This window comes from Pristiophorus japonicus, unplaced genomic scaffold, assembly GCF_044704955.1.
Source record: "Pristiophorus japonicus isolate sPriJap1 unplaced genomic scaffold, sPriJap1.hap1 HAP1_SCAFFOLD_327, whole genome shotgun sequence".
Taxonomy (NCBI): domain Eukaryota; kingdom Metazoa; phylum Chordata; class Chondrichthyes; family Pristiophoridae; genus Pristiophorus; species Pristiophorus japonicus.
Genome location: NW_027253073.1, coordinates 838 through 9,716, shown reverse-complemented (window position 1 = coordinate 9,716; position 8,879 = coordinate 838). Strand labels below are relative to the sequence as shown.

The 8,879-nt window shown below is 44.0% G+C and overlaps 1 pseudogene; it reads left to right on the top strand.

The window, feature by feature from the left end:
• Positions 1-916: 916 nt before the first annotated feature.
• LOC139249575 (probable G-protein coupled receptor 139) lies at positions 917-4,237 on the top strand (annotated as a pseudogene).
• Positions 4,238-8,879: the final 4,642 nt, after the last annotated feature.

The window sequence follows — 8,879 nt, the reverse complement described above, 5'->3', positions numbered from 1 at the left end:
GTCACGGTGAGTTGTTGCACGTTTGGAGGAGTGGATGGAGATAGAGAGCGTTGAGGCCATGGAGTTGGTTAAACCCCCTGAACAGAATCTTAATTTAAGGCCTTGGTGGACTGAGAGACAATGAGGGTCTGTGAGGGCGAGGGTCATGGGCGATTAGGAATTGGGGAGGGATGGATAAGGACAGCTGAGTTTTGAATCGTTTGACATTGATGGAAGGTGGGGAGTTTTAGGCCAAGATTGACCTGGAGGAATGGAGTCAGAAGATGGCAGAGTTCTGATTTTACTGGAGCCGTTAACCAATGTGGAATCGACCACCTGCGTTAAAATAGCGGAGAGAAGAAAGTCAATGGTCGTGGTTGAGATTCCGTTCCCTAATATCATGCACCGTAATTTCTGGGCTCCAAACCTGAAAATGGTCTTTAACTGTCCCTGTGTCAGAGACTGAATCTTCATAATTGAACAATGAAACTGCAGGGACAGAGTGAAACAGGTCTGTCTGTGTGCATGGATTCACTGTACACTGCAGAGAAATCGGTAACATTTATAAATAAATCGGCAGGAGTGAAAATAGTCAATACAATTACATGAACACTGCAGATGAAGCCGCTCATTAATGTTGGTTCAGTATTGTATGAACAGAACTTCAGCCTTATTCCCAAGAGAGGTCTGATCTTGGTAACGTCCTGCACTTTGAGATGTTTGAGTGTTATTCACCGCGTTATTTTCATCAGAGTCAAAGGTCCTGATATAATGTGTTTGTTCAAGTGACTGAAACTAATAATAATCGTCAGGGGTGCAGCAGTGTCAGTGGAGACTTATCCCCTGTATAAATCACGGCCCATTGCAATGTATCAGCTCAGAGTGTCTGCCGGAGCAGGGGATTCCACTTCAACAGAAGTCGCAGCTTCTCACAGATATGGGGTATCCATTAATCCTTCAGGTAGAAGATATTTATTATCCTGTTCTGGTAGCTGTTGGCGTTCCTGGTAAGCTGATATCTCAACAGTCAGTTATGTAAATCTTTGTTGAATGTGCGACTGTGATTGGTAATCTTTTACTCGCTGCATGTTTTACTCAGTCACCTGTTCTGTTCCAGCAGTGAACGATGGGACGTATCTGTCTCTGCTCTTTCTGTATTGAATTGACTGCTTTATATCTACAACGATCGCTGTGTACCCAAAACCTCGAGAATGGTAGTACCTTATTATCTGTACTGAAAGTATTGGATTCAGGAGTCTGGGCTAAGAGCAAGTATCAGACCATCAGTTCTTTTTCTCAGTCGACAGAAGCTTCTTGACCTGCAGAGTATCTCCAGCAGTTTATGTTTTATATCACACCTTCAGAAATAAGGGTTTCATGTTGTGAGCTAACCTGTCCTGGAATATTATTAATTAATGTGTTTTCAGTGATTGAAATTAGACAGCTCACGGTCTCCGTGTTAGATGGAGGGCTGCGGTTGAAAATAATAGGATCATGTTTATTGCATGTATTGTAGATGAAGGGAATTGTTTAGGTAAGTAGACTGATAAGTGGATGTTCTATAGAAATAACATGGTTCCATTTAACTGGGTTCCAATAAGTATTGGTTATCACTGTAATGAAATATTATTTCACTGTGTATGTATCTGACTCTGCTTCGGAGGCCTGGCTATGAACCGAGTTTGCAGCTGTAACCTTCACATCTCGTTTTCTGCTTCAGCGTTCAATGACTGTCCATAACATTCGTTACAAAATGAAATGTTTTGAGGTTATATTGTATCAGTTTGCACTTTGTCTGTTGGAATCAGGAGCCCTACTATTGATGTAGGAATTACAAGTAGCAGCGGTGATGTTGTCATTTTGTTAACAGAACTATCATGCCATCTAGCGCTGCGCTTTAATAAAATAGGACCATGTTTGTTGCATGTATTGGAGATGAAGGGAATTGTTTAGGTGAGTAGACTGATAATTGGGTGTTCTATAGAAATATTAAACTATTCACAGAGGCTTCACCTTTGAACAAACTGACTCTGAGAATAGAAACATTGAAAACGTGGAAGGAGAATAGCATGCAGCTGCAGGATGTTCTCATTGAATCGGTTGTGAAAAAGGCATTGAGAAAGTGATTGGAGACAATGCGGAAAGATGGAGAGGGGCGATGGAGAAATAGACTGAGAAGGAAAACTTCAGGGAGGGTGAAGGGAAAGAGAGCGAGAAAGAGAGGGAGAGGGTGGGGATAGAGAGAGGGGCAGTTATGTGAATAATGAATCAGATTGAACTGCTGGAACTTCCAGTACAATTAAGATGACAACATGTGCCTTGAAGGTGACATTAGGATGTTGTGAGATTGTGAGGGTTTTATTCTGTCGCTATGTGGTCCTCAGTCTGTTTTGGTAAATTGTTATTTTACTTGTTTACTGACTGAATATCTAAAGATAATTGAAATGTTGTATAGAATAGAATCCTGCATTTCTTGAGCGTAATGCATTATTAGGATACTGCATTGTAAAAACTCTGTGAACTAAATTCAATACAAAACGAGGCTGGTTTAATTAACATATTAAATATAATTTTACTTCATAAATTTACAGAACACACTTTGTCACCAACGAGCTGTTACCTGACACCAATGGTTGAAAGTATGAATTGAGTTGTGCTACTGGGATTTATGAATTAGATTTCCTCTAACACTCTGCTGCGGGCTCACTGTGAATCCCAGCCTCTCCTCCCACTGTATTCAATCCCCTGTCTCCTCATCCGCTGCTTCAGTTTGTCCGGTTCCCCAAACCCTGTGCTCCAGACTCACCTCCAGTTTCTACATTACATTTTCCTTGTTTCCCTCCCAATCTTACTCACTAACTCCACCTCCAGCTGCCTCTTACAATCAGACCCTAAACATTAAACTCAATGCCAGTGCTCTCGGCCTTTCCCGGTTTGTGTCAGCCCCTTCAGATCTCTTAACACAGAGCAACAAATGCCCCACCCTCTGCACAAACCTTCCCGAACTTTAATGTCTTTCCTCCTCCGTCTGGAGATAAAATCCGGTTTAACCCGTTGCATTCGCGCTCCATAAAATCCCTTCTCATTTCCCCACTGGCACTGTGCACTCACTCGTTCCTTCCAATAGATCCGGTGCTCACTTTATTCGCTTTCTGTACTGATTTCCCAATGCACTATTGATAAATGTGTTTGAAACGTTTCTCTGTCCGAAAGCACTGCCCAGTTCCAGATTCAGCTTCCACCGTTCGATGCAGCAACAAAGTCGGAAATTTCACCCAGATTCCGTGGAAATGTTGCTTTGACTCCAGGTCTGATCAGTAATTTCTCTGCTTCCTTTTCTCTCCCTTCTTTCTAGTTAACTTGGTGGCGATTGTGATCCTGTCCCGTGGAAAGTGCGGTCTCTCCAAATGTATCTCTCGCTACCTGATAGGAATGGCATGCGCCGATCTCCTGGTCATTATATCTGATCCAATATTAAGGCAGATCCGTCTGATTTATTTCCCATATTCATTCCTGGACTTTACTCCCGTTTGCAGTCTCATTGAAGTCAATGGTTTTTTCTAGCACGATGGTTTCTGTCTGGTTAACAGTCGCTTTCACTTTTGACCGATTTGTGGCCATTTGTTGTGAGAAGCTGAAAACAAAATACTGCACCGAGAGAACAGCGGCTGCGATTATCGGAACAGTGAGTGTGCTGAGCTGTTTAGAGTGTGCCCACTGGTATTTTACAAGTGTACCTTACTATATAATTGATAATGTACCCTGGGGTTGTCAGCTTAAACCGAGCTACTATACGTCCATCGCATGGACCGCATTTGTCTTGTTTCACCGCATTTTAACACCTTGCGTTCCATTCTTTCTAGTTTTGCTGCTCAATGTTCTGACGGTCAGACGTATTTTAGCGGCCAGCAGAGTCCGCAGGGAACTCCGGGGCCGCAGCAATGGAGAGAATCACAAGGATATAGAGATGTTGAACCGTAGGAAATCCATCACTTTACTCTTCAGTATAACCGGGAGATTTATCCTGTTGTGGGCGACACAGGTTGTATTTTACATTTACCAGCGAATTACACATAATTATCCTTCCTCCTTCACTGATCCTCTTGAAACCACAGAAAGCGTGGCAGGTTTTCTTCAGCTTCTCAGTTTCTGCACCAACACGTGTATTTATGTGCTGACACAAACTAAATTCAGAGAGGAGCTGCAGAACGTGGTGAAATATCCAATCAATCTAATTCTTAGATTAGTGAAACCATAGAAAGCTCAAAGATTCTAAACACTCGAACATAATCCCATTTCATTATTCATCTCATGCACTCCGCACTGGATGGAAAATATATTTTGCTTTCGGAGCACTGCGTCTCAACATGACTCTAAATCTGAATTTGTTAATATATTTTAAAGATATTTGGAACCACTCCACAGACGACACATGATGTGTTTCTCAAATAGACGGCACTAAATAGCTCGCCTGGACATGCAGTAAATGACTACCCTGCAGGTAAAGGAATATTGGCAAACCCTCCAATCACAGTCACTGCTGTGGTCCTGATGAGAATGGGAGCACTGCGGAGAAATGAGAGAGAAACACATGGATGGACAGACAGAGAGGTAGACAGATGGACAGAGGGATGGAACACTGGAAGCCCAGAGGCGGGTCGGGACGCGGACCGCCAGGACTGTGCTTATCATTTCTCTTTATTTATCTCTGTCTGTCGGTGAATTTTTCTCTATCTCCATTTCTGTTTATCTCTCCCTTTCCAAGACTATCTGTCGGTTATAAATTCCATGTCTGTAACTGTTTTATTTCTCGCTCCCGCAAACCGGCGGCTGCTCAACTCTTTCTGTCACTGTCTGTCTCACTCTATCCTTCTCCGTCCCACCGTGTCTCCCTCCCTCTCTCTCTCTTTCCCTCTCTCTCTTAAACTCGCTCCCCTCTCTCTCTCTAACTCGCTCCCTCTCTCTCTCTCCCTCCCTCTCTCTTTCTCTCTCTCTTATGTCTGTCTGCCTATCTCTTTATTTATCTATCTGTCCCTCTGTCTCTCTACATCTCTGTCTCTTTCTCTCTCTCGCTCTGTCTCTCTCTCTATATATAAATACATATATATATAGTCGTCATCTGTCTCTCCATCTCCCTATCACTCCATGTATCTACCTCTCTCTCTCTTCATCTCTCTCCCTCCATCTCTCTTCTTATCCATGCCACTCTCCCGCTCTTCAAATCTGTCCATCTTCCTCTCCCTTTACATATCTCTCTCTCTTGCTACTTACTCCATCTGTCTCTTTCCATTTGCATCTCTCTCTCGCTCTCTGTCTCTCTCGCTCTCTCTATTTCTCTCTCATTCTCTCGATGGAGGTAGAGATATAGAAAGAGTTAAAGGGAGATGGAGATTAGTACAGAGATGACGGACGAAGTAGACATGGAGGAAAATGCAGAAGGAGATGGAGAAATATGAAGTGATACAAGAAGATAGAGAGAGAAGGAGGAAGAGGTAAAGAGAAAGGGAGAAAGAGGTAAGATGGAGGAAAAGAGAGAGAGGTGGAGATAGCGAGAGAGTGACGCAGGTAGATGTAGAGGGAAATGGAAAACGTGTTGGGATAAATGGAGAAGGGTTAGAGAGCGATGGAGAAAGGTAGGGAGAGATGGTGAAAGAGTTAGGGAGAGATGGTGAAAGAGTTAGGGAGAGATGGTGAAAGAGTTAGGGAGAGATGGAGAAAGGTAGGGAGAGATGGTGAAAGAGTTAGGGAGAGATGGTGAAAGAGTTAGATAGAGATGGAGAAAGGTAGGGAGAGATGGTGAAAGAGTTAGGGAGAGATGGTGAAAGGGTTAGGGAGAGATGGAGAAAGGTAGGGAGAGATGGTGAAAGAGTTAGGGAGAGATGGTGAAAGAGTTAGGGAGAGATGGTGAAAGAGTTAGGGAGAGATGGTGAAAGGTAGGGAGAGATGGTGAAAGAGTTAGGGAGAGATGGTGAAAGAGTTAGATAGAGATGGAGAAAGGTAGGGAGAGATGGTGAAAGAGTTAGGGAGAGATGGTGAAAGAGTTAGGGAGAGATGGAGAAAGGTAGGGAGAGATGGTGAAAGAGTTAGGGAGAGATGGTGAAAGAGTTAGGTAGAGATGGAGAAAGGTAGGAGAGGAGAGATGGTGAAAGAGTTAGGGAGAGATGGTGAAAGAGTTAGGGAGAGATGGTGAAAGAGTTAGGGAGAGATGTTGAAAGAGTTAGAGAGAGATGGTGAAAGAGTTAGGGAGAGATGGAGAAAGAGTTAGGGAGAGATGGTGGAAGAGTTCGGGAGAGATGGTGAAAGGGTTAGGGAGAGATGGAGAAAGAGTTAGGGAGAGATGGTGAAAGAGGTAGGGAGAGATGGTGAAAGAGTTAGATAGAGATGGAGAAAGGTAGGGAGAGATGGTGAAAGAGTTAGGGAGAGATGGTGAAATAGTTAGGGAGAGATGGTGAAAGAGTTAGGGAGAGATGGTGAAAGAGTTAGGGAGAGATGGTGAAAGAGTTAGGGAGAGATGGTGAAAGAGTTAGGGAGAGATGGTGAAAGAGTTAGGGAGAGATGGTGAAAGAGTTAGGGAGAGAGGGTGAAAGGGTTAGAGAGAGATGGTGAAAGAGTTAGGGAGAGATGGAGAAAGAGTTAGGGAGAGATGGTGAAAGAGTTAGGGAGAGATGGTGAAAGAGTTAGAGAGAGATGGAGAAAGAGTTAGGGAGAGATGGTGAAAGAGTTAGGGAGAGATGGAGAAAGAGTTAGGGAGAGATGGTGAAAGAGTTAGGGAGAGATGGTGAAAGAGTTAGGGAGAGATGGAAAAAGGTAGGGAGAGATGGTAAAAGAGTTAGGGAGAGATGGTGAAAGAGTTAGGGAGAGATGGAGAAAGGTAGGGAGAGATGGTGAAAGAGTTAGGTAGAGATGGTGAAAGGTAGGGAGAGATGGTGAAAGAGTTAGGGAGAGATGGTGAAAGAGTTAGAGAGAGATGGTGAAAGAGTTAGGGAGAGGTGGTTGAAAGAGTTAGGGAGAGATGGTGAAAGAGTTAGGGAGAGATGGAAAAAGGTAGGGAGAGATGGTGAAAGAATTAGGGAGAGATGGTGAAAGAGTTAGGGAGAGATGGAGAAAGAGTTAGGGAGAGATGGAGAAAGAGTTAGGGGAGAGATGGTGAAAGAGTTAGGGAGAGATGGTGAAAGAGTTAGAGCGAGATGGTGAAAGAGTTAGGGAGAGAGGTGAAAGCGTTAGGCAGAGATGGTGAAAGAGTTAGGGAGAGATGGTGAAAGAGTTAGGGAGAGATGGTGAAAGAGTTAGGGAGAGATGGAGAAAGGTAGGGAGAGATGGTGAAAGAGTTCGGGAGAGATGGTGAAATAGTTAGGGAGAGATGGTGAAAGAGTTAGGGAGAGATGGTGAAAGAGTTAGGGAGAGATGGAGAAAGGTAGGGAGAGATGGTGAAAGAGTTAGGGAGAGATGGTGAAAGAGTTAGGGAGAGATGGTGAAAGGTAGGGAGAGATGGTGAAAGAGTTAGGGAGAGATGGTGAAAGAGTTAGGGAGAGGTGGTGAAAGAGTTAGGGAGAGATGGTGAAAGAGTTAGGGAGAGAGATGGAAAAAGGTAGGGAGAGATGGTGAAAGAGTTAGGGAGAGATGGTGAAAGAGTTAGGGAGAGATGGAGAAAGAGTTAGGGAGAGATGGAGAAAGAGTTAGGGAGAGATGGTGAAAGAGTTAGGGAGAGATGGTGAAAGAGTTAGAGGCGAGATGGTGAAAGAGTTAGGGAGAGATGGTGAAAGCGTTAGGGAGAGATGGTGAAAGAGTTAGGGAGAGAGATGGTGAAAGAGTTAGGGAGAGATGGTGAAAGAGTTAGGGAGAGATGGAGAAAGGTAGGGAGAGATGGTGAAAGAGTTAGGGAGAGATGGTGAAAGAGTTAGGGAGAGATGGTGAAAGAGTTAGGGAGAGATGGTGAAAGAGTTAGGGAGAGATGCAGAAAGGTAGGGAGAGATGGTGAAAGAGTTAGGAGAGATGGTGAAAGAGTTAGGGAGAGATGGTGAAAGAGTTAGGGAGAGATGGAGAAAGGTAGGGAGAGATGGTTGAAAGAGTTAGGGAGCGATGGTGAAAGAGTTAGGGAGAGATGGTGAAAGAGTTAGGGAGAGATGGTGAAAGAGTTAGGGAGAGATGGTGAACAGTTAGAGAGAGATGCTGAAAGAGTTAGGGAGAGATGGTGAAAGAGTTAGGATGAGATGGGTGAAAGAGTTTGGGAGAGATGGTGAAAGAGTTGGAGAGAAATGGTGAAAGAGTAAGGGAGAGATGGTGAAAGAGTTAGGGAGAGATGGTGAAAGAGTTAGGGAGAGATGGTGAAATAGTTAGGGAGAGATGGTGAGAGAGTTAGGGAGAGATGGTGAAAGGTCGGGAGAGATGGTGAAAGAGTTAGAGAGAGATGGTGAATGAGTCAGGGAGAGATGGTGAAAGAGTTCGGGAGAGATGGTGAAAGAGTTAGCGAGAGATGGTGAAAGATTTAGGGAGAGATGGTGAAAGTGTTAGGGAGAGATGGTGAAAGAGTTAGGGAGAGATGGTGAAAGAGTTAGGGAGAGATGCAGAAAGGTAGGGAGAGATGGTGAAAGAGTTAGGGAGAGATGGTGAAAGAGTTAGGAGAGATGGTGAAAGAGTAAGGGAGAGATGGAGAAAGGTAGGGAGAGATGGTGAAAGAGTTAGGGAGCGATGGTGAAAGAGTTAGGGAGAGATGGTGAAAGAGTTAGGGAGAGATGGTGAAAGAGTTAGGGAGAGATGGTGAAACAGTTAGAGAGAGATGCTGAAAGAGTTAGGGAGAGATGGTGAAAGAGTTAGGATGAGATGGTGAAAGAGTTTGGGAGAGATGGTGAAAGAGTTGGAGAGAAATGGTGAAAGAGTTAGGGAGAGATGGTGAAAGAGTT